We start from the raw sequence: 24,692 nt of genomic DNA, 5'->3' as shown, positions 1-24,692 counted from the left end.
CTCCAGCCCTCCACCAGGCCGAACTGCTGTTGGCGGCGGTCAGTACAGTGGTTCTCAGCAGGGGGTTTGCCCCCCCCGCCCGCACCCCCCTCCCCAGCGGACGTTTGGCTGTGTATGGGGTATTTTGGTTCTCAGAAGTGGAGTAGTGGTGCTGGCTTCGAGCATGTGGGGCTGCTTGGTGCCCTCCCATGCACGGGACAGCTTCCCACAGCAAAGAACTGTCTGGCTCCCAGAGTCTGTATTACTGAGGCTGAGAAACCCTGTCCTCAAGCCAGGACCCACTGCAGTGATGCTGGCGGTGACATTCATTCGGTTGCTGAAAACCTATCCCGGGGCGCCTGGGCGGTTCAGTTGTCTGAGCACCTGACTTTTGGTTTGGGCTCGGGTCATGGTCTCAGGGTGTTGAGATCAAACCCTGAGTCAGGCCCACCCTCATAGGGCGTCTGCGTGAGGATTCTCTTCTCCCTCTGCCGTCTCCCCCCACACTCTCTAAAATATAAACAGATCTTTTTCTTTTTTTTTTTTTTTTTAAAGATTTTTTATTTATTTATTTGACAGAGAGAAATCACAAGAGAGTCAGGCAGAGAGAGAGGAAGGGAAGCAGGCTCTCCGCTGAGCAGAGAGCCCGATGCGGGACTCGATCCCAGGACCCTGAGATCATGACCTGAGCCGAAGGCAGCGGCTTAATCCACTGAGCCACCCAGGCGCCCTAAACAGATCTTTTTTAAAAAGGAAAGAAAGAAAACCTATTCTGCTTTTTCTGTTTAGATTTTATTTATTTATCTGATAGAGATCACAAGTAGGCAGAGAGGCAGGCAGAGAGAGGAGCAAGCAGGCTCCCTGCTGAGCAGAGAGCCCGATGCGGGGCTTGATCCCAGCCAGGGTCCTGGGATCATGACCTGAGCCGAAGGCAGAGGCTTTAACCCACTGAGCCACCCAGGTGCCCCAAACCTATTCTGCTTTTGAAACTTTTGTCATTAAGCAAAAATCCTTACTTACATAGAAAAAAATCATTATTAACAAGGAACCCTTAAGGGTAAACTGTTTTATTTTTTAAAGGTTTATTTATTTGTTAGAGAGCGAGAATGTGAGCACAGATGGTAAGAGAATGTCAAGGAGACCTTCACTGAGGGTGATGCGGGGCTCCATCTCGCAACCCTGAGGTCATGACCTGAGCCTAAACCAAAAATCGGAAGCTTAACTGACTGAACCACCCAGGCATCCTGAGGGTAAACAACTTCTTTTTATTTTTTTATTTATTTAGTTTTAAAAGATTTTATTTATTTATTTGTTAGACAGAGAGAGAGAGACCTCGAGGGGCAGAGGGAGAAGCAGGCTCTGCACTGAGCAGGGAGCCCCACGTGGGACTTGATCGGAGGACTCTGGGATCATGACCTGAGCCAAAGGCAGATGCTTAATTGACTGTGCCACCCAGGTGTCCCAAAGATAAACTTCTTTTTTTTTTATTTAATTTAATTTTATTTATTTGACAGAGAAAGATCACAAGTAGGCAGTGAGGCAGGCAGAGAGAGAGGAGGAAGCAGGCTCCCCAGTGAGCAGGGAGCCCAATGCGGGGCTCGATCCCAGGACCTGGAGATCATGACCTGAGCCGAAGGCAGCGGCTTTAACACTGAGCCACCCAGGTGCCCCCCAAAGATAAACTTCTTAAGGTGAATATTTACTGCCACATAAAATGATAACCCTTTTTCTTGATCGCTTAAGATACCAGATCCTACCAACAGTCTCAGATCTTTGTCCCTGTATTCAAGAAAAGTGACACCTTTTTTCCTGTAGTCTCCCTGTGCCTGTTAATGCTGGTAGGCAAGTCTTAGCTAATAGACTGTCAGAAGCTCCCCTAAGTGAGATCCAGACCAGGCAAGTGCCACTGAGCCACCCAGGTGCCCTGATTTTCCTGTTTCTGTTTCCTGGGGGTAGGCAGAGGAATTCCCTAGTACCATTGGAAAAATTAAGCCAGCCTCATAGAAAAGAGTGGTCTAGAAACATCTCATGCTACAGATGAAATACTTGATGAAATTTACTTCCTGTATTTCTGTTTGGTGGTGAAGTTATTGGTAGTAGGGTGTGACAGTAGCTTTTTATACTTATTTGCAATACGTGAGTCAGTAGAGTTTTGTGTTTTTACCTCTACAGTAATCTTACTTCCTGTAAACCAGAAGGGGTGAACACATTAAGGAATCCTGCTCTGAGAAACACAGTACTTCCTAACTCAAATGCTGCGTCAGGACAGGAAGTCTTGTTCTCCTTTCCTCTTCCACCTGGGTAGGACTCAGTCCGTTTTCTGCTTTAGAAGGTACTATCCCTAGTCTTTACTTGGTTTTAACCAAAATTTTAATAAGTACATTCTCCCAGTTAGTGGTGGACACTTCACTGTCAATCAGTCCATCAATCACTAATTTATAACTCCACGTAATTGAGGACTGACTTTCCCCCTTTTAAACAGAAATTATTCTGATTTTTAAATTTTTTAAAAGATTTTCTTTATTTGTGAGAGAGTGTGTGTGTGCATGCACGCACAGTGTGAGAAGAGCATAGAGAGAAGGAGAAGTAGGCTCCCTGCTGAGCAGGGAGCCCCGGGCAGGGCTCAATCCCAGGACCCTGAGATCACGACCTGAGCCGAAGTCAGATGCTTAACTGACTGAGCTACCCAGGTACCCTGAAATTATTCTGTTTTAGTTAATGAGTATAAATCACATATTTCTAGAGACTAAAACCAATACATTATTTTGGAAGTAATTACCCAGTTCATGTATTAAGCTTTGCAAAAGCAAAATGGTCTTTGTTGGGGTGGTGGGTTTTTGTTTGTCTTTTTGTAGTATTGCTTGATAGTATTGTGTACAGTCTCTAAAGAATGTGGAGAAGAACTCCTCTCTCCTAAGAATTAACTTCTTTTGACTAATTGAGCTTTTCTGCATTTAGTGAGAAAGGTGGATTTTTTTTTTTTTTTTAAGATTTTATTTATTGGGCGCCTGGGTGGCTCAGTGGGTTAAGCCGCTGCCTTCGGCTCAGGTCATGATCTCAGGGTCCTGGGATCGAGTCCCACATCAGGCTCTCTGCTCAGCAGGGAACCTGCTTCCCTCTCTCTCTCTCTCTGCCTGCCTCTCTGTGTACTTGTGATCTCTCTCTGTCAAATAAATAAATAAATAAATCTTTAAAAAAAAAAAAAAGATTTTATTTATTTATTTGACACAGAGAGATCACAAGTAGGCAGAGGCAGGCAGAGAGAGGGGGGGGAGCAGGCTCCCTGATGAGCAGAGAGCCTGATGCGGGGCTCCATCCCAGGACCCTGAGATCATGCCCTGAACCGAAGGCTGAAGCTTAACGCACTCAGCCACCCAGGTGCCCTTAAAGTTGGCTTTTTAAAAAATAAATTTTATTTTTCAACCTTAACAGTGGTTCTAATTTTGATCTCTTGTTCTCTGAGCCCGGGGATTTATGTTAAAATTGTCACCAAAAATTTAGCAGGTTATTATAAAATTTTTGAAGAACAAAGAGGGGGACTATATAACTTTTGCAAATTTGTTCCTGTTATTGGTGAAGGTTTTTCTTTTTTTAAGTGTTTGTACAAAGTTAATGCTTCTTTTGTAGGAGTACCTTCAACCTTTTAGTTGTATTTAATTTGAAGTCTTGTTTCCTGAGTCTGGATGGATAATTGCTTCTTTCCTCATCATGGAATTTTATGAATTGACCCTACTGGTCATTTATCTATCAGATCTCCTTTTTCCATATCTAGATTGTATGTCCTTCTTAGCCTTTCCAGAGAAGTCCTGAATCAAACCTTCTGTGAGTGGAAATCAGATGTGCCTGCCAAAGAGTTTGTATTTTTTACCTCAGTTGTATTCGGCTAATCCTGTGGCTTAGAGTGGAGATCAGTGAGGCACACATAGCGAACTGGGCTCTTGAGTATTGGCCGAGAAGTGCTCACGTCATCATGGTGTACTGGAATGACTATGGCTTTGGAGCCAGCATCTGCTATTGTTAGGTGAATGAATGACTTCATTCAAATTTCTTAATTTCACCAAATTAATTTCCATATCTATAAAATAGGAAGAGAACCCTATCTTCTTGGTTTGTAGTATGGACGAAATAAATATTTAGTGCATTAAAATGCTCAGTGACTGTTAGATCTTTTATTTTCCTGAAACAATTTGATGTTCTTCAGAGCATCACAGTTTGGATAGCAGTTACCAAGAGGTTTTTGTTTTTGTTTTTTTTAAAGATTTTATTTATTTATTTGTCAGAGAGATCACAAGTAGGCAGAGAGGCAGGCAGAGAGAGAAGAAGGGAAGCAGGTCCCTGCAGAGCAGAGAGCCCGATGTGGGGCTCGATCCCAGGACTCTGGGATCATGACCTGAGCTGAAGGCAGAGGCTTTAACTCACTGAGCCACCCAGGCGCCTACTAAGAGGTATTTTAAATACAGTTTTCAGCTTACACAATAAGTACCTTTGGTTTTGGATGATCATAATCAGCTGAAAAGATCTGGGTTGTTGGCTGCCACGTTGTTCTTAATTTTTCAGGACCCTGAAGAAAAATACCTGTTGGTTTGAGAACATCGGGGGTCCCTTTGGACCACTAAGCAATGTAGTATACAGAGGAGGTACTGTAGTACACAGAGCACACTGCCTTAGCCTGTGTAATGTTGGAGAATTAAACTCCTAGCTGATGGTAATCACTATTAAATGCTTGGTTGTATCTAAGCCTTTTGTATGATCTCAGAGTCTGGTAGAAATTGACCAGTGTATAAATGCAGTAAAATGTATTCAGTGGACTTAAATGAGCATGATCTCTGAGTGATGTTTGAAAAATACAGTCTTCCTTGCCCTGATTAAACATGGAACCTAGTGAGCTTCAGTTTGAAATTCATAGTTGGTCTTTTGTGAAATGTATTGAATAAGAGGAAAATGAATTATTTTCTTGGCCCCATTTTTCACAAGACATAATAATTTCTTTTGTCTCCTAAAATAACAGTAGTACCTAGATCTGGGGACCTCTGATGGACTTCCTTTTTTTTTTTTTTTTTTTTTTAAGATTTTATTTATTTATTTGACAGAGAGAAAGATCATAAGTAAGCAAAGAGGCAGGCGGAGAGAGAGGGGAAAGCAAGTTCCCTGCTGAGCAGAGAGCCCGATACAGGGCTCTAGGGCTCCATCCCAGGACCCTGAGATCATGACCCTAGCCGAAGGCAGAGACCCAACCCACTGAGCCACCCAGGTGCCCCCTAACTTCTATTAAGTACATCTTATTGTGTCTGAGATATTACAGCATCATCCGCTTAAAGCTTAGCTTGGAGAAGAGGTAGGATTTTCCTTTGTAGTTTGTAAATTATTGGATGCCTTTTACTAGTGGCCAGTACTGCCTGTTTCAGATTTAACTCAGTATTTGTTTTCTGAAAATTAAGGTTGATATTAGATTGCTCAGGAAAACTTTTATTTACAAACTAAAATCTTTGGGTATGGTATAGATTATTTTTCTCTGTATTCTCTAGACTCTAGAAGCTTTAATATTTGGAAAATAAGGGTTTGTGAGAGATTCTGATGCAGCTAGTACAATTATGATTTGAATTTCAGAGGCCCAAATGAGACAGGTGTTTGGGGTATATATTGATAGAAGAGATCAGCTGAAAAATAAGAACCCCTCCCCCATTATTCCTTGTTACTGTTTTTTGTGTTTTTTTAAGTTTTTGTTGTTGTTGTTTTGACAGAGATCACAAGTAGGCAGAGAGGCGGGGTGGTGGAGGCAGGCTCCCCGCTGAGCAGAGAGCCCCATGAGACACGATGCACAACACAACGTGACGTGATGCGACGTGATGTGACATGGGGCTCTGTGGAGCTCAATCCCAGGACCCTGAGATCATGACCTAGGCTGAAGGCAGAGGCTTAACCCACTGAGCCACCCAGGCACCCCCTCGTTACTGTTTTTAAAGAACTTATTTCCTTAAACAGAGATCCTAGAGTAAGGGTCTTCTAGCCAGTAGATCTCCAAAACAATTACTACTTTACCTCCTTTTTGGTTTGCTTGGTTTTCTTCCCAACCACTTTCTGACCTCTTACGAGTACTTTTGAGAAATGAAAACTCCCTATAAAGTAATTGAAGACAGTCACTCTAAAACAGAAAAAGAGGGGTGCCTGGGTGTCTCAATTTTTAATCATCTGCCTTTGGCTTAGGTCCTGGGATCAAGCCCCGCATCGGGCTCCCTGCTCCCACAAGCCTGCTTCTCCCTCTCCCTCTGCTTGCTGCTCCCCCTGCTGTACTCGCTCTCTGTCAGATAAATAAATAAAATCTTTGTAAAAAAAAAAATTAAACAGAAAAAAGAAAATCAGGAGAAAGTTTCAGACATGTCTGGAGTCTTGATCAGTCAATAGAATGACATAGGATGGTGTCAATGGTACGTGGTGGGTGAGAAGTTTGCGGGAATGCGAAGAGGAAAGTGTTCTGGCTGGGACCCAGGAAAGGAGAATGATACTGCAACCATACTGTGGCTAGGCCTAAACCATTAAAAATCTGTTTTAATTGTGGTGAAATATGCATCACAAGGGTCTAGCCCATTTGTATGGAATATACATATACTATCATGACTACTTTGCTCTGAAACCTTGCTGTAATCTGTGTGGGATGTGGCTCCGCTGCCTTGAGTGATGTGAATTAATAAACGACATCAGTGTCTACCTGTGGGATAGCTCCAGGAGCACATCTTTAATGAACACATCTACTGCCTTACCGGTATCTGTTCCCCTGGCACCAGCAATAAATGGAAGGGTAAAGACCTTGTTGGCAGCGTATTCCTTTTTCTTTCTTTTTTTTTTTTTTTTTAAATTTCGGGCAAGTCTTGTTATTGATGCTGTGATTTCCTGTCCTGGATGTTGGGTTTGGAAACTAAACAGTTAAAGCATCTTGATTTGAGAGGAAACTAGCTCTCATGAATGAAGGCAAAGTTTGGCACTAGGCCAGAATAATGGGGGGGATAGTTAGGGTGGGGAGACTGACTGACTTTTGTACCACAAATGACATTTTAAAAAATTAAGAGATAATTCCATGTCCTGAGGTTATAAACCGGCTACAACTGGTTTTTCTCCCCTCCTCTCCTGCCCCCGCTAGGCATCATGGGTAAAAGTAAGCATCCCTCTGTTTCTTTTGTTTAATGTAACAGTACGCCATGTGATTGGCAGGGCAGTGCCCGCTTGGAGACCAGGTTGATGCAGGTCTCTCAAGGGGGCTGGCACGTATGGGGTCCTCCCTGTGCTATAGAAAAAGCCTCTCACGATAGAAAAGAGAAAGGGAGCCTTTCCCCACCTCCTCCCCCTCAGAAAAACCCCACAAAAACAAAAACCTAAACCCATCTTTTATTCCTTCTTTTCCTCCTCTTTCTGCCCTCCCTCCCCCCACCCCTTCTTGTCTCCAGCTCTCCTGGCAGCTAGAGGAGGGAGCAGGAAAATGTATACCTGTAAGTACTTTTAACTGTCTTGCTCCCCCCGCCTCCCTTTTTTCTTTTTCTAAAAGCAGAAACTCAGAATTGCTCTGAGTTCTTCACAGCCTTTTCATGACTATGTGTAGAAGGTGATATGCTGAGGTTTCTAAAGGGATTGAAGTAATAAATACTGTTGCTTTTTGAAATCTGTTGTGCAGTAATCGTTTCTCAATCAAAGCTCCTTTCGGTTTGGGTCCTCAGCCCTTCTGCGTCATTCCTTTGCTGTGATGGTCTCTGGCTTCTATTTTGTTTGAGCTGAAGCTGTAAGAAGAATGTTATACTGAGGTTTTCTTTTTCTTTCTTTTTTAAAAAATTTCTTTTGTCTGTAGCAATGATGGTTCTAGCTCCCCCTTACCCTCACTTAGCCCCCCTTCTTCCGTGTCAGCTCCAGCCCTGCTCTGTGAATGGAGTCAGCCAGCTGACTGAGTGCTGGCATCACGCCAGGGGCTGCAAAGCAGTGAGAATATGCGCGCGCTCGCGTGTGTGAGTGTGTACAGAACACAAAGGGAGAGGCCTGCAGTCTAGGAAGTCACAGGCTATTATATACGGAAGTCTGCGTCATCTCTGCTTACTTGGGCTGACGGACAAGGAAAAGGGGAAGGTTTAAAACAGGAAAATACCCATTTGATACACACACACACACACACATGCACACACATGCGTGTGTGCGCGCTCACACTTCTTCCCCTTGCTGTCTTAAAAAAAAAAAGGTATTTTTGTTGTGGCAAAATGAGAGGGGGTTTCTCTGTCCAAGTGATAGTGACTGTGTTCCTCGTGGAACCAGCAACTCTTTGGGAGCTTGAGGCTGTCCGTTCTGCATCTTTTCTTCCTGCGCCCGTTGAGAGGTGTGCCTGCTCAAGTCCCTAGAGAGCACTGCCGCCTGATTTTAACAGCTATAATTTGTTAAGACCCCCACCCCCACCCAGACTGTTCCTAATCATTCGAGATTGCCACGGGTACAGGGGTTGATGGCCAAGGTGGTTATTTTAAGGAGAAGCAAAAAGCCAGATAATAGAAATCAAAATAATATGTTAACCACTCCTTCGAGTCCTCCCTCCCTTTTCCTTTTCTTTATTTCTTGTGGTCGTTGTATTTAGTGTGTTACAAAAATGCCGTGTTCCTCCCTGCCATCTGCTAGGGAGTTAGAGTTGTACAAAAGGAAAGTCAAATAGCACATGGACAGAAGGAAAAATTAGAGCTAGGAGCTTGCAGACCTTGCAGGTGTTGCCATTTGGAGGTTCATTTGAATGATTGTATCTTTCATTGTTACTAGGAGCTCAACATTCATTTAGAAATTGTATTTCAGTTTACCACGGTGTCTTTCTTCTTAATTTCTTTATGTGTTTCTTAGCTGTGATACATAAATGATGTGGCTCTTGTGTTAGGTGGATATGAAATAAAGTGTATTAATGAACAAAAGGGGGATATACGGGGCGCCTGGGTGGCTCAGTGGATTAAGCCGCTGCCTTCGGCTCAGGTCATGATCTCAGGGTCCTGGGATCTAGTCCCACATTGGGCTCTCTGCTCGGCAGGGAGCCTGCTTCCTCCTCTCTCTCTGCCTGCCGCTCTGCCTGCTTGTGATCTCTCTCTGTCAAATAAATAAATAAAATCTTTAAAAAAAAAAGGGGGGGATATACTGTTACAGTTGTTTCATGTGATTTTTTTTCTGCTTGTTGTCTCACCATCCGATGGTGCTGATCCGCGGAAATCAATAGGGTCATGCAGTAGTTGGAGTGGGAGGGAGCTTTCAGACTACTTTGGCCTCTAGTAAGCTTTGTCAGGTTCCAATCTAGAGGAAGCTCCTTAATTCAGTCTTTTTGTTATAGCCTATGAATTTGTACTCTTGCCACATTTTTACAACCAGCAATCTTTGAATATGTGTATTTTTCCCCTTTGGTATGTGAATTTTGGTGCAAGTGTTAGGAGGTGCATATGAGGTTATACTTGAAGGGTTGCTGGATGGGATCTACCAGAGTGGCTGGGCTGTGCTCGTTCCCTGGGCTGTCCTGTCATTTCCCTTCCCTGAGTAGCAGGAGTCACTACTCATTTCTTTATAAATGAATGAAAGGAGATTGTTTCCCAGTCAGTTGGATACTGGAAGATAAAACAGCATCAGACCAACCCAGCTTAGACCTAGAGACTAAGGATTCATTTGGAGTTGTGAGATTCCCTGGTTCTTAGAAGTGATTTAACTTTTTTACTTGATACCATTTTTATACGATTGCTTGGAAATACTCTCCATGGGAAGTAGCCGTTTTATGTGTGTGTATGTGTGGTATGAGGTTTCCCTCTTACACTGGTTTATATTAAAATACAAAGAGAAGTGAGGATATAAGGTTTATTTCTCCCCTTACCCTCTCTAATTTAAGATTCTGTCTATATTCTGATGCTTATTGGAGCAGTAGGTTTCAAAAAAGATCTTCTTGCAGCCTTTTATTTCTAACTTTTCTCTTGGTGCTTGGGAGCAGATTGGTAGGGATAATCTTATGATTAGATAGTTACAATCAGTGAGGCATAAGTGAAGACATCTTATTAATGGACAGGCTTTTTATTTCTTCTCACTAGGCCCTAGTTATTGTTTAAGAGTGGCTGAAGAGTCATTTTGAAGGATGTGTGGAATCTGTCCTTTGACACCTTTGTCTCCTTCATTCTAATATCCCTTGTTTTAAATGACATCTGGCAGGATTTTCATTATATGTCAGAACGTTTGTGCTGATTTATTATAATATATATTAGCACAATAATATCTTATTATTTTGTGCTGATTTATTGTATAGATTTATTGTAAGATCACAACGGGAGAGGATTGCTTACCTCCTATTCATTAAGTTTTTAGGCAGCATACCCCTAAGTTGTCACAGTTAAGTATAGAGGCCTTTATGGTCTTTGGTGCTTATTACTAAACATTCTGTCACCGAAAACATGGCCACCTAGATTCTTCCATTCAATGATTGAGCCACGTTTGTGTGGGAAACTAAGTGAAACAGAAGAGACACAGTAAGAGTAAGTAAACAATAATAGCCTGTCAGTTCTTATTAGGAATAACTAGCTTGCCAGTTTGGATCAAAAAAACAAGAATCGCAATAAAGATAGATGCCACACAGACCTAGAAGTAAGAAAGATCTCTGTGTTTGAAGTAGGCTTAGTCATTTACAGACTGTGAGTAGTTGATCTGTTTTCTTTTTCTTTTTTCTTTTTTTTTTAAAGATTTTATTTATTTATTTGACAGAGAGAAGATCACAAGTAGGCAGAGAGGCAGGCAGAGAGAGAGGAGGAAGCAGGCTCCCTGCGGAGCAGAGAGCCCGATGCAGGGCTCGATCCCAGGATCCCGAGATCATGACCTGAGCCGAAGGCAGCGGCTCAATCCACTGAGCCACCCAGGCGCCCCTGATCTGTTTTCTATAAAAGGAGAATTATTTAAATTATTAAAGCCCTCCTATGAAGGACTTAAATGAGATAATATTTTGTAAAGCACTTTGGCACTAGGCATTTTGTTCTCAGCCAATAATAAGAGCTCAGTGCATTTTTGCAACTGTTACTAGTATTCTGTCTGTTAGGTTCATTTACTGCTGTTTTGGTGCTCTCACTAGTTCCTTTTAGCCAATCTGTGACCACCTCCATTTTTTACTCTTGGCATATCTTTCCATTAAGACTGGATTTATTGGCTTATATGTTGGAAGACTTGAGATTGGAAGTCAGTCTGGCAAACTATAGCCAGTGCCTGTTTTTGTAAAGTTTTTTTGGAACACAGCCACACATATTTCCGTACAATAACAGAATTGAGTAGATGGCCCACAAAGTCTAAAATATTTAACTATCTGGCCCTTGACAGAGAAGGCTTGCAGACCCCTGGTCTAGACCAAGAGTCTTTTTTCAGTAGAACAGTGGGCCAGTAAGAAAGCTCTAGAAATCAAGAGAGGTAATTAAAATAGACTAAATTTAAATGGGCCAGGAGGAGAGGGTTTTAGGTATGGGATTTTGTAGCCTGGAGACTAGTAGAAAGAAGTTCTGTTGGCATAACTGATACAAGTTGAGGTGAAGGACAGTGCCGTTTGGAGTTGGTTAGGCAATACTAGTACTTATCTAGTCTGTTGGGGCATTTCATGTAGTGGGTATTAAAGAGAAATTACAAAGAAGGAAGGTTTACCATCAAGTGGTTTAGTTTGGATTTAACTTAGAAAACAGTCACCTGGCTGGCTTAGTTGGTAGAGCATGCAACTCTTGATCTTGGGGTTGTGAGTTTGGTTTTTTTGTTTTTGTTTTTTCTTTAAGATTTTATTTATTTGACAGAGAGAGCCAGAGCAGGAACATAAGCAGGGGGAGTAGAAGAGGGAGAAGCAGGCTCCCTTCTGATGCAGGGCTCAATCCCAGAACCCTGGGATCATGACCTGAGTGGAAGGCAGACACTTAACGACTGAGCTACCAAGGCACCCCCCCCCCAACTTTTTAAGGGGATTGTGAGTTTGAACTCCACGTTGGGGGTAGAGATCACATGTAAAATGTGGGAGTAATATGATGGTAGGTTACTTTATTAAACAAGTGTGTCAGTTGGAGTAGGCGAGCAGTTTTCAAAGTGTGGTCTGTGGACTCCTGGGAATTCCTGAGTGTTTCAGGGAGTCTTGAGATGAAGAATACTTTATAATAATAGAAAGGTTTTTTTTTTTTTTGTTTTTTTTTTTCTTTTTCACTGTGTTGACATTTGTACTGATGATCCAGAAGCAGTAGTGAGTAAAGCTGCCGGTGCCTTAGCATGAATCAGAGCAGTGGCACCAAACTGTACCAGTAGTCATTGTATTCTTCACTGCTGCACCGTTTAAACTTGGAGTTAAAAAAAAAAAAAAGATTAGGATGCCTGGGTGGCTCACTTGGTTGAGTATCTGCCTTTGGCTCAGGTCCTGTTCCCAGGGTCCACAGATCTAGTCCCACATCAGGCTCCTTACTTGGTGGGGAGCCTGCTTCTCCCTCTGCCTCCTGCTCCCCCTGTTTGTGCTCCCTCTCCTGCTCTCTCTCTCTTTCTGACAAATAAGTAAAATCTTTTTAAAAATTTTGTTTAAAAAAATTTTTTTAAAGATAGTTTCACATAAGTGTTCTGATGAAGGAGTGAAAATGAATTTTATTTATCTTGATCTTTCAGAACATGGCTCTTGAATACTTTGTGTGATAAAATGGGAAATATTTTGTGTGAAAATATGCTTCTACAGCACTTTGCTGCACTGGAGTGCAGTGGTTCAGTGCTTGTCCCAAGGAAAAGTACGGTTGAGCTGACCGGCTGCTCTCTTCATAGGACACTTTTTCTGCTTGATGAAAGTGTGATCAACAAACCATGGTCTTTAGATTTGGAGAAACAACTGATTGTATTTGTGCCCAGTGATAATATCAAAATAAAATGAGTAAAAATTAAACTATGAGTTTGGCAGCTTCCCAGAACTTACTTTTCTGATGCAATTAGTGGTGACATTAACCATTGTGATTCTTTTATTATATTATAATGAAATGTTTCAACACTTGAAATCTGCATGACTTAGTGGACCAGAATTTTTCTAATGACCAGTGCATGATGTAACAAAATCACATTTGGGTGAAAGATTCATTCATAGTGTAAGGTAAGATAGACCAACAGATTTTAATATAACAGTGTAAAGAATTTATTGATAAGGTCTCAGATTTCACATTGCAAGTAATACTTAGAAACTACTGTGCTTTATTTTTTTTTAATTGAGGTGCAAGTCACAAACATAGAATTAACCATTTTAATTTGTATGATTGAGTAGCATTTAGTACATTTGCAGTGTTGTGCAACCATCTAAATCAAATCCCAGAATAAGTTCATCACACCAAAAGGAAACTACATCCACTAAGCCATCACCACCCATTTCTCCTTCTCTCTGCCTCTGGCAACCACTAAGCTCTCTGTCATTTTTTCTTTTCTTTTTTTTTTAAGGTTTTATTTATTTATTTGACAGAGAGAAATCACAAGTAGGCAGAGAGGCAGGCAGAGAGAGAGAGGAGGAAGCAGGCTCCCCGCTGAGCAGAGAGCCCGATGCGGGGCTCGATCCCAGGACCCTGGGATCATGACCTGAGCCGAAGGCAGAGGCTTAACCCACTTAGTCACCCAGGTGCCCCCTAAGCTCTCTATCTTGATAGATTTCTCTCTTCTGGTTATTTTATGTGCATGGAGTCATACAATATGTGACCTTTTAAGTCTGGCTCCTTTTACTTTGCATGTTTTTGAGATAGGTTCATGTTGTAGCAGGTATTGAACTCACAACCCTGAGATCAAGACCTGAGCTAAGAGTCAGACCCCCAACTGACTGAGCCATCCAGACATCACAGTACTTTATTTCTTTTTATGTGTAATTTTCCACAATAGGAATATACCATATTTTGCTTATCCACACATCAGTTGATGGACATTTGGCTGTTGCGAATAGTACTGCTGAATACGCTTTTGTGTAAGTTTTTGACTGAATCCATCTTTTCAGTTCTTTTGGATATTTACCTATAAATGGTGATTCTGAGTCATGTGATAATTGTTTTTGATAATTTTAGCTTTCTGAAGAACCACTAAGCTATTTTCCAAAGCAGCTGTACCATTTTAAATTCCCACCAGCAGTGTACTGTACTATAATTCCAGTTTCCCCACATCCTCACCGATACTTAACTCCTCTGTCTTTCTGATCATAGCCACCCTAATGGGCGTGAATTGGTGTCTCGTAGCTTTGATTTGCATTTCTCTAAAGACTGATGATGTTCAGCATCATTTCATGTGCTTATTGGCCATTAATGTATCATCTTGTTCAAGTTCTTTGCCCACATGTATTGAGGGTTTTTTTTTAAGATTTTTTTTTTTTAAGTTTTATTTAGAGAGAGAACAAGTGAGCATGTACAAAAGCAGGGGGAGGAACAAAGGGAGAGGGGGAGAGAGAATCCTCAAGCAGAGTCCCTGCTGAGCACAAAGCCCAGTGGGGGGCTTGATCTCATGACCTGAGCTGAAATCAAGAGATGCTTGACCAACTAAGCCACCAAGGAGCCCCTGTATTGAGTTTTGAGATGTCAAAGATGAAGATATCTACAGTTCTGATCATTTGAAAAGATTGCTAGAATGCCCTTCTCTGGTATCAGTAAGAACTCATGAGTTTTAATATACAGACATATTTATGCACACAGATAGAGGTAGAAATACAAATGTGTGTATATGCAAATGTACATATATTTCCTTTTTATGAGAGGACTTGGAAGCAGTGACACCACCATAGCAGTGAGCACACTTGACCCCAGATCTTGGTTTCTAAATGCTGTTCTCCAGAACGAAGCCAGAGCTCCATGGCACCTGGGTGCTGCAGCTGGTTAAGCATCCAGCTCTTCCTTTCGGCTTACGTTGTGATCCTGGGTGGTGTCCTGGGTGGTGACTGATCCCAGGGCCTGAGTTTTGAGCTGCACCCCGGGGGCCGGGGGCAGGGCGTTGGCTGCTTAAAAGACTCTCCCTCTGTCCCTCACCTACTCTTTCACGCAGATATGCACTCCCCCCCCAAATAAAAATAAATCATAAAAAAGAAAGAAACTCTTTCCTTAGAAAAATGACTTGGGCAGAGAGAAAAATCATATGGACCTGAATCATCACATAGGTACCAGAAAGTACCAAATGCTTTTTTTTAAAAAAAGATTTTATTTATTCGGGGCGCCTGGGTGGCTCAGTGGATTGGGCCGCTGCCTTCGGCTCAGGTCATGATCTCGGGGTCCTGGGATCGAGCCCCGCATCGGGCTCTCTGCTCCGCGGGGAGCCTGCTTCCTCCTCTCTCTCTACCTGCCTCTCTGCCTACTTGTGATCTCTGTCTGTCAAATAAATAAACTCTTTAAAAAAAAAAAAAAGATTTTATTTATTCATTGGACAGAGAGATACACAAGAGAGGAAGCACAAGCAGGGGGAGTGGGAGAGGAAGAAGCAGACTCCCTGCCCAGCAGGGAGCCCGATGTGGGGCTCGATCCCAGGACCCTGGGATCATGTCCTGAGCCGAAGGCAGACGCTTAACCACTGAGCCACCCAGGCACCCCTAACAAAATGCTTTAAAAAGAAAAAATGGTAAGCCAATGTGTAGGAGCTTCCAACAACCTGATCTGGGTAAATTTGAAGGACAAAATAATAATGATAGGGGAGTCTGGGTGGCTCAGTGGGTTAAAGCCTCTGCCTTCAGCTCAGGTCATGATCTCAGGGTCCTGGGATCGAGCCCCGTAAGGGGCTCTTGGCTCAGCGGGGAGCCTGCTTCCTCCTCTCTCTCTGCCTGCCTCTCTGCCTACTTGTGATCTCTGTCAAATAAATAAATAAAAATAAAATAATAATGATAATAACGGGTTATAATCCAAAGGATAAAATAAATATCTAGTCCATGCAGCTATAAATAAATATTTAAATAAATAGGAGGTAGCTGTTTATTACAGTAAAATTCAAATTAATAAATATAGAAGGAACAATGGGAACATTAGGCAAATAGTAGTAACTACAGGCAAGAACTGTCTATGAATGCTAAAATTAGTGGCTGAAAGTTTGATGCAAAATGATACTTGGCATAGCCTCAAAAGTATCTCTTCTTGGTAATTTTTAGTGGAGAAACCCGTCAAACAGCAGGGCAGTCAGGTGATTAGTTAGTATCATAGTGCCACCTGTTGACATCATGTACTTCCTGATAGGATACAACATCACTTTGGTGATATTCTTGTAAAAAATATATAACCTTGGTCTATGAGAAAACATCAGGTAAACCCAATATAGGGGCATTTTACCCCAAAACTGGCCAGTACTCTTCTTCAAAAATGTGAGGTGAAGAGAGTAAGAAACTGTCACATTTGGAGGAGAGAAACAGGAAACATTAGGAGTAGGTGCAGGGCGGGGCTGCGGACGGAGGCAGAAGCCGCTGTGGGAGTCCTGCTGTCTGTGGGTAATTAAGCCAGATAGTAATGAGATTTGCCACTCAAAAAAATGCCACTCTTCTCACCATATTGTTCTTTTTTGGGGAAAGGGGTTATTTTTAATAAAAGATGTGTCATGTTAACTTGGAATGTGGGCTTTTTTTTTTTTTTTCTCCTAATGAATTCACATTTTAAAATTCTGTTTTAATTTCTGATGTGCGCTACTGGTAGCTGTAGCCCATAAACAAAATCTGTTCGGGGTCCTTAATTTTTACAAGTGTCCTCTTAAAGGGGTCCTGAGGCCAAAAAGTTTTGAGAACCAGGAGAGTGCATCTACCAGCTGCAACAAAGTTCTAAAAATACAGTGGCTCAAACAATACAGAAAATATCTCTTTCATGTAGTTGCCTAAGGTAGGTGGTTCCTGTTGCTCTGTTGTTTCAAGTGGTAGTTCAGGAACTCTATTTCTTTTACATGTGTTTTCTACTGATCCCCGAGACTGAGGTTCCCATGCTTTAGTGCCCAGACAGAGTTGCCTAGGGAACTTGGTAAAACACAATTCCTAGTCCTCCTCCCCAGCATTTTGGATTCATAGATGTGGGATGGGGCTTGAAAGTTGTATGTCTTAACAGATTCCTCAGGGATGCTGATGCCTCTAGGAGGGATATCAGTTTCCAGGGTATTTTCCTTTTCTGCAGGGTTAGAACTGGGTTGTGCAGCCAATGGGAAGGGGAAAGAGGATGGGAGGGCTTGTGTACCTTTTATAGTTCTTAGCCAGGAAGTAGCACACATGACTTCCTTTTTAGTCCACTGGTAAGAATCTATCCTGACAGCAGGGAGTCTGGGAAGTGTAGTGTAGCTGAACAGCCACGTGGCCAATACTTGTATTACCGTGGGGAAAAGGGAGAAGTAATTTTGGTGGGCAGTGAGCAACAGTGTCGTCAAGACATTGGAAGAATAAATACTGAATAGGCTTGATTAACCAGGGAGGTGTACAGGCATATGTAGAAGTGAGACTGGTTTTTCTGGGAAGATTGGGACAGAGTGGCTTAAGAAAGCACAGTAGAAAAGGCCAGGCAGTAAAAGTAGTAATGGAAGCTAAAAGATACTGTAGGAAGCGTGATCAGATTTATACCAATGGAAGAGCAAGAAGTCAGCTGAGAAACCTAAGGGCCTTGACATCTTCCCTGTTGGTAATGCTCTGTGCTGTTACTTTTGCACTCTAAATCATAGCCACAAACACTGTTTTAGGGACCCTTGGTACCCTGGTGGCTAAGTACCCAAATAGTGTACGTGATCCAGAATTTCTCCTAAAGGGGGACTCATCCCCTCACTTCCCTGGCCCACAAACCCAAATGAAAAATGTGAAGCTAAGACGTTGCTAACCGTCTAGAGTAGGGTGGGGATATTTTATGGTGGGGGGTGAGGCTTCTTGCTTTAGAAGTGGGAAGAGGGGCGCTTGGGTGGCTCAGTGGTTTTAGCCTCTGCCTTTGGCTCAGGTCATGATCCCAGGGTCCTGGGATAGAGCCCCGCGTCGGGTTCTCTGCTCCGCAGGGAGCCTGCTTACTTCTCTCTCTGCCTGCCTCTCTGCCTACTTGTGATCTCTGTCAAATAAATAAATAAAATCTTTTTTAAAAAAATGTCTAAAAGTGGGAAGATGTTAATGCACAGAATAACCCCCAGAAATCTTCATCTAGTTAGGGGGCTGAATAACCCAGAAGTAGCAGAAATTACTCAGTTCTGCCATTGAAATTAGAATTTTTTCGCATTTGCTCAGTCTTTTTTTTTTTTTTTTAAGATTTTATCTATTTATGTGACGGAGATCACAAGTAGACAAAGAAGCCGGCAGAGAGAGAGAACGGGAAGCAGCTCCCCTCTAAGCGGAGAGCCTGATGTGGGGCTTGATCCCAGGACACTGGGATCATGACCTGAGCATTTGCTCAGTCTTAAGCTTCTCCCCTGTTCCCTGCTAAAACAGCATAAAGGGCCCAGTTATTCTTTCCCCTCTAAGCGGAGAGCCTGATGTGGGGCTTGATCCCAGGACACTGGGATCATGACCTGAGCATTTGCTCAGTCTTAAGCTTCTCCCCTGTTCCCTGCTAAAACAGCATAAAGGGCCCAGTTATTCTTTTAACATAATTATTGAATGATTTTTAAGTGCTAGGAACTTAGCTGAGAACTGGTGATGTAGCAGTGAACAAAGTAGACAAGTCCTCACTCCATAGACTTTAAAAATCTGTGGGGAAGGAAACCTACAACAAGCAAATGCATACCATGTCAAAAAACCAAGGTAAAGGAGCGCCTGGCTGGCTCAGTTGGAGGAGCACACGACTCTTGTTCTTGGGGTTGTGAGTCTGAGCCCCACCTTGGGTATGGAGGTCACTTAAAAATAATAACCAGAACAGAATCTTTGCCCTGTAGGACCTAGAAGTGCAGTCTGCTTCCAGTTTGGTGGGAGACAAATGGCCGTTCGTTCTGCTCTACAGTTGCAAGAAGAGGGCACAAACCCATAATCTCCGAATCACTGTTGAGAGTAGAATTTATGTGTGGGATTTTGTTTGTCCCTTTAAAGTACATGAATTGTCAGGGCACCTGAGTGGCTCAGTGGGTTAAGCCTCTGCCTTTGGCTCAGGTCATGATCTCAGGGTCCTGGGATCAAGCCCCACATCGGGCTCTCTGCTCAGCGGGGAGCCTGTTTCCCCCTCTTCTCTCTGCCTGCCTCTCTGCCTGCTTGTGATCTCTCTCTCTCTCTGTTAAATAAATAAATAAAATCTTAAAAAAAAAAATAAAGTACATGAATTGTCACGGAGAAACTTTATTAGGCCTACTCTTTGTGGAATAAATATCAAGCTGGGCTGCTACTTACAATATTCTGGAGAAATTTTTGTGAGGCAGCGGTCCGTGAGATTTTCCTATGGCTTGTAGATCACTGCTCTTTCTGTTGTCATGACCACCTCCTAGCTCTAGTTTCCTCAAAGTGCAAAAATGTGGTTATCTTCAGAGGCCATGAATTCAACAGCCTCTGGCTTCTGTTAGTCTGTGTATGAGAGTGTGGATGTGGAAAGTACGTGGTTTACCTGTGTGCTGCTTTTCTCCTGTGTTGTAGCTATGGAAGACCATAAGTGCATAAAAGTCTTTCCGGGCGGAACAGAACTTTATAGGTGACCACCACCAGGGATAGGAAGCTGCCTTCACTTGCCATCCTTGGTGTGGTGGAAGGGGTGTGTCCTGGGTACTGCAGTTCAACCCAGAATTTGTGGGGGTTTTGTTGTTGCTGCTGCTGTTTGGGTTTTTATTTTTTGTTTTGTTTTCTTAAAATTTTATCTTTAAGGGCCCCTGAGTGGTTCAGTTACCACATCACATCGGGCTTCTTGTTCAGCGGGGAGCCTGCTTCTCCCTCTCCCTTTGTCTGCAGCTCCCCCTGCTTGTGCTCTTTCTCTGTCAAATAAATCTTAAAAAAAATTTTTTTTAATTACCTTTAATCTCTGTGCCCAACGTGGGACTTGAACTCAAAACCCCGAGATCAAGAGTCATATGCTCCACCTATTGGGCCAGCCAAGCACCCTTAGACCTAGGTTTTCATCATGACTCTCCTAATTGTTGTGTGACCTTCAATCTCCCTGGGTCTCAGTCACCTCATTCATAGGCTGGGTGGTGCTCACAGGGACCCCACAAGAGTGTGCTGAGGATTACACGGAACACTGTTTCTGTGGTTCTTAGCCCCCAGTTTCGTTATTTAGCCATCACTCAGCTGTTGTTCTTCTCCTGTTTTGTTTTAGGTTTTATTTATTTATTTGACAGACAGAGATCACAAGCAGGCAGAGAGAGAGAGAGGGAGAGAGAGAGAGGGAGAAGCAGGCTCCCCGCCTAGCAGAGAGCCTGATGCAGGGCTCGATGCAGAGCTCAACCTCAGGACCCTGGGATCATGACCTGAGCGGAAGGCAGAGGCTTTAACCCACTGAGCAACTCAGGCACCCCTGTTCTTCTCCTGTCTTCCCTTCCTCTTTGCCCCCAAACACACCTTGACACCTTCTGCTGAAATGCACTTGCCCAGTTGTTTTCAGAAATGTGCTGTGAATGCTTCACCTGAAACATGGTTTGTCTGAGAAGAGGCGCTTCCAAACGCATGTACAAAATGTGCGTAGGAGATAGTCTTCCCAGCAGTAGGAAAGATCTCAACAACCTAAACTCCTCTTTCCCTCTGCCCATCGTTATTAGCTCTGGGATAAAACATGAAAAAGATTTTTTTTTTTGTTTTTCTTTTTAGGTGTTATTTTAGTAATGTTCCTACAGAAACCCTCCATTTGTTCTATATCGCGTGAAGAAAAATGGAGTTTATAGATAAGTTCTGAAGAAGGTTGGAAAAATGTGTCTCACTCATCCTTTTTATTTAATTATATATGCTCTAGATTGCTTACTTGCCTGTTATTTTATGAAGGTTTAGGGCAATCATTTTTTGTTAAGGTTATTTATTAGAGCGCGGGGTGGAGGGGCAGCGGGTGAGGAAGAAGCAGGCTCCTGGGCTGAGCAGAGACTGACGACCCTGGCCTTTCACAGGACCCCGGGGTCATGACCTTAGCCAAAGGCAGACGCTTAATGACGGAGGCACCCAGGTGCTGGCAAAAATGCATTTTAAACCAATATCTGGGGGCGCCTGGGTGGCTCAGTGGGTTAAGCCTCTGCCTTTTGCTCAGGTCATGATCTTAGGGTCCTGGGATCAAGCCCCGCATCAGGCTCTCTGCTCAGCGGGGAGCCTGCCCCCCCCCCCCGCCCCCGCCGCCTGCCTCTCTGCCTACTTGGTTTTTTTTTTTTTTTTAAGATTTTATTTATTTATTTGACAGAGAAATCACAACTAGCCAGAGAAGCAGGCAGAGAGAGAGAGAGGGAAGCAGGCTCCCCGCTGAGCAGAGAGCCTGATGCGGGACTCGATCCCAGGACCCTGAGATCATGACCTGAGCTGAAGGCAGCGGCTTAACCCACTGAGCCACCCAGGCGCCCCTCTGCCTACTTGTGATCTCTGTCTCTGTGTCAAATAAATAAAATCTTTTAAAACTAGAAAAAAAATAAAGTGTATAACTTGGTGATGTTTCTTTGTAATAAATCCAAACTAAGACATTTTGAAAGCATGTAACATACTTCTCTAATAGAGTTAAAGCATTCAGGAGTCGGGTGCCCTTTTGAGTTGGAGTTTCTGGTACTCCTTTTAGGGTCCTTTACTGTTAATCCTAGAGCAGATCATCCCTTCTCTCAACTGGCTTCCGGTCTCGTCTTGTTCTCCAACCCCACACTCTTTATTTCCCTCGCGTCTACCTGGCCCCTCCTCTCAGAGTGTTTGAGAGAGAGAGAGAGAGAGACCGACCGATCCTTGAAGCCAGGAATTCATTCAACAGAATGATTTTTGAGTGCCGGATATGTATGGGTTAGGTGCAAGAGGTAAATAAACGAAGAAGACATGGTTCCTGAGCTCTGTGATCTCACAGGTTTTTAAGGGAAAGGGACAAGTAATTTAGTAATGAGATAGGTGGTGACATGTCAGAAATGTTTTGAGAACACCGAGGAGGAAAAGTACTGCCTGGGAGAATGGGGAAGCTTTCCTAGATAGAGCGGCCTGTCGAAATTTACCCTCTAAACTGGAACAGTATCAAAGGGGAAAGGGATGCTTTTTCCATTTTGAGGGGACAGTAGGTATAAACTGGTACTGTTCCATGCACACTAGTACACACTGTCCCCCTATTCGTAAAAGAAATGTCTTTGTGTGGTGTTAAAGTAAAAGTTGGAAGATTTACTAAGAAAATATCACACCGGGGCACCCGGGTGGCTCAGTGGGTTAAAGCCTCTGCCTTTCGCTCAGGTCATGATCCCAGGGTCCTGGGATCGAGGCCCGCATCGGGCTCTCTGCTTGGCGGGGAGCCTGCTTCCACCTCTCTCTCTCTCTGCCTGCCTCTCTCCCTACTTGTGATCTCTATCTGTCAAATAAATAAATAAAATCTTAAAAAAAAAAAAAGAAAAGAAAATATCACACCGTAAAGCTTGGAGAGCGTGTGTAGGTGTGCCTGGCCCATAAAATACTTTGGGGTGGGAATGGCAGGAGGTAAGGAGGTGAATTGAGACCAGACGATGTAAGGACCAACGGTGCTGTTGTTGCAGGTAACGGGAAGTCTGTGATATTGAGGCTGAGATGGTAAGGTTACACTTTTCTTCTTTCTTTCTTCCTCTCTCTCTCTCTGGTCACTCTCCTGGCTCTCTGAAAGATGAATGGGAGGAGGCAGGGTGCCTTACATGCAGAGACCTCAAGGTCATGGAACGTATTTGCTGTAGATTAGGAGAGAAAAGATGCTCTTCTGAAGGATGGCAGGAAGGTTGAAAGAATGGAGAGACTCGGGAGATGTTGAAAGCTGTAGAGACTCAGACCAGTGGGAAATCACTCTACTCTGCTTCTACGACACCTGCTCCTGGCTCCCTTCTACTGCACAGACCACGTCCCGTCCTGCTCGCTTGTGTCTCTTCAGTTTGTAAATGTTGGACTCTTCTCCGTTTGCTCTCACTCTTTCTGTGGTTTTGATTTAGCCCCGTGACTCTGCGCACTGTTCGTGTGGGTGGTGTGTCTGCACCCTAAGCGTCTCCTCTTAGCTCGAGCTGGTGTCTCAGGCAGTTCCGGCTCACCGTGTAAAGGTTCCTCTCGTTTTTCACCGCGGACATCCCACGAGTGACCATTTCTACAGAAGACATTATCACTCACTCACACACCTGCGGAGACGGAAGACCTGGAGCCTGCTCTGTCTCCTCAGATTCCGCATCCCGTGCACCCGTACTTCTCGGTTCCTTCTTTTTTTCTTCTCTTTTCTTTTTTTTTTAAGATTTTCTTTCTTTCTTTTTTTTTTTAAGATTTTATTTATTTACTTGACAGAGATCACAAGTAGGCAGAGGCAGGCAGAGAGAGAGAGGAAGAGAAGCAGGCTCCCCACCAAGCAGAGAGCCCGACGCGGGGCTCGATCCCAGGAACCTGGGATCATGACCCGAGCCGAAGGCAGCGGCTTTAACCCACTGAGCCACCCAGGCGCCCCAAAGATTTTATTTATTTATTTGAGAGAAAGAGAGAGCACAAGTAGGGGGCACAGCAGGCAGAGGGAGAGGGAGAAGCAGACTCCCCGCTTAATAGGAAACCTGACGCAGGGCTCCAGCCCAGGACCCCGAGATCAGGACCTGAGCCGAAGGCAGATGCTTAAGCAACTGAGCCACCCAGGCGTCGATTTTATTTCGTTCTTTGCCAGAGAGCGCATGTGAGAGAGAGCACAAGCAAAGGTAGCGTCAGAGGGAGCGGGAGAAGCAGGCTGTGCACTGAGCAGGTGGCCCAGTGCGGGGCTCTGTCCCAGGACCCTGGAATTATGACCTGAGCCCAAGGCAGACTCTCAACTGACTGAGTCTCCCAGGAGTCCCTCTTATTTCTTCTCTCAAGGTGTGTATCCTACCTGATACTCCTGAGTCAAGGCCATACCTGATTTGGCCTCTAGATTACCTCTCCTACCTCATTTCCTACCACTCTCTGTCTTGGCTATGGCATTTCATCGTTTGTTTGTTTGTGTTTTTAACTGTTTCTTGCACTTGCTGAGCTCCTGTCTCTGGCAGCATTCTTGCTGTTTCCTGTACTTGTTACATTGTCTCTCGGTCCAGGTTTCACTTCCTCACTCAGTTCAGGAGATAGGACTTTCCTGACTGTGCCCTAACAATAGTCTCCCCCACCAACGCTCTCTAACCCATTTTCATGCTTAACCTTCTTAAAGGTACTTATCCCTACTTTACATATGTGTGTTTTCTCTACTGTTTTCTCTTTCCCACTGGAATGTTAAGCCCAGGAGGGTAGAGACTTTGTTCAAAATTGTGTCCTCAATGGCAGAATAATGCTAATAATAAGTAGGAGGCATTTCATAATACTGTATTTCATAGAATCTAAGGTGCTTTCGTGCTCGGTCCAGGCACGCCCCTCTCCCAGGACCTCTGACTGTCCACCGACTGGAAGCTCCTGCACCCCGTGGTTTTTGGATTCTGTGGAGGCTTCGTCACATAGTCTGGATGGATCATTGACTCCATTTCCAGCCCCTGTCTGGAGGGTGGGGCTGGAGAGGGAAAGTTTTGAGCTTCTGACTGGGGCTTGATCTTAACTGGTGACCAGCCGCCACCTGGGGGCCCTCCAAGCGCCCACGCAGATACGTCTTACAGAACAAAAGATGCTCCTCGTGTTCTTTTTTTTTTTTTTTAAAGATTTTATTTATTTATTTGACAGAGAGAGATCACAAGTAGGCAGAGAG

General features: G+C 43.7%; 1 protein-coding gene across 3 annotated transcripts in view; it reads left to right on the top strand.

Annotated features, from left to right (window-relative positions):
- The window catches only part of GATAD2B (GATA zinc finger domain containing 2B), an 88,587-nt gene that overhangs the window by 25,070 nt on the left and 38,825 nt on the right, over positions 1-24,692 (top strand). The gene's annotated exons all lie outside the window — the stretch shown is intronic.

This window comes from Meles meles, chromosome 17 (genome assembly GCF_922984935.1).
Source record: "Meles meles chromosome 17, mMelMel3.1 paternal haplotype, whole genome shotgun sequence".
In the NCBI taxonomy this organism is placed as follows: Eukaryota; Metazoa; Chordata; class Mammalia; order Carnivora; family Mustelidae; genus Meles; species Meles meles.
The sequence above is the reverse complement of the archived record's forward strand: the minus strand, read 5'-3'. Positions and strand labels throughout refer to the sequence as shown.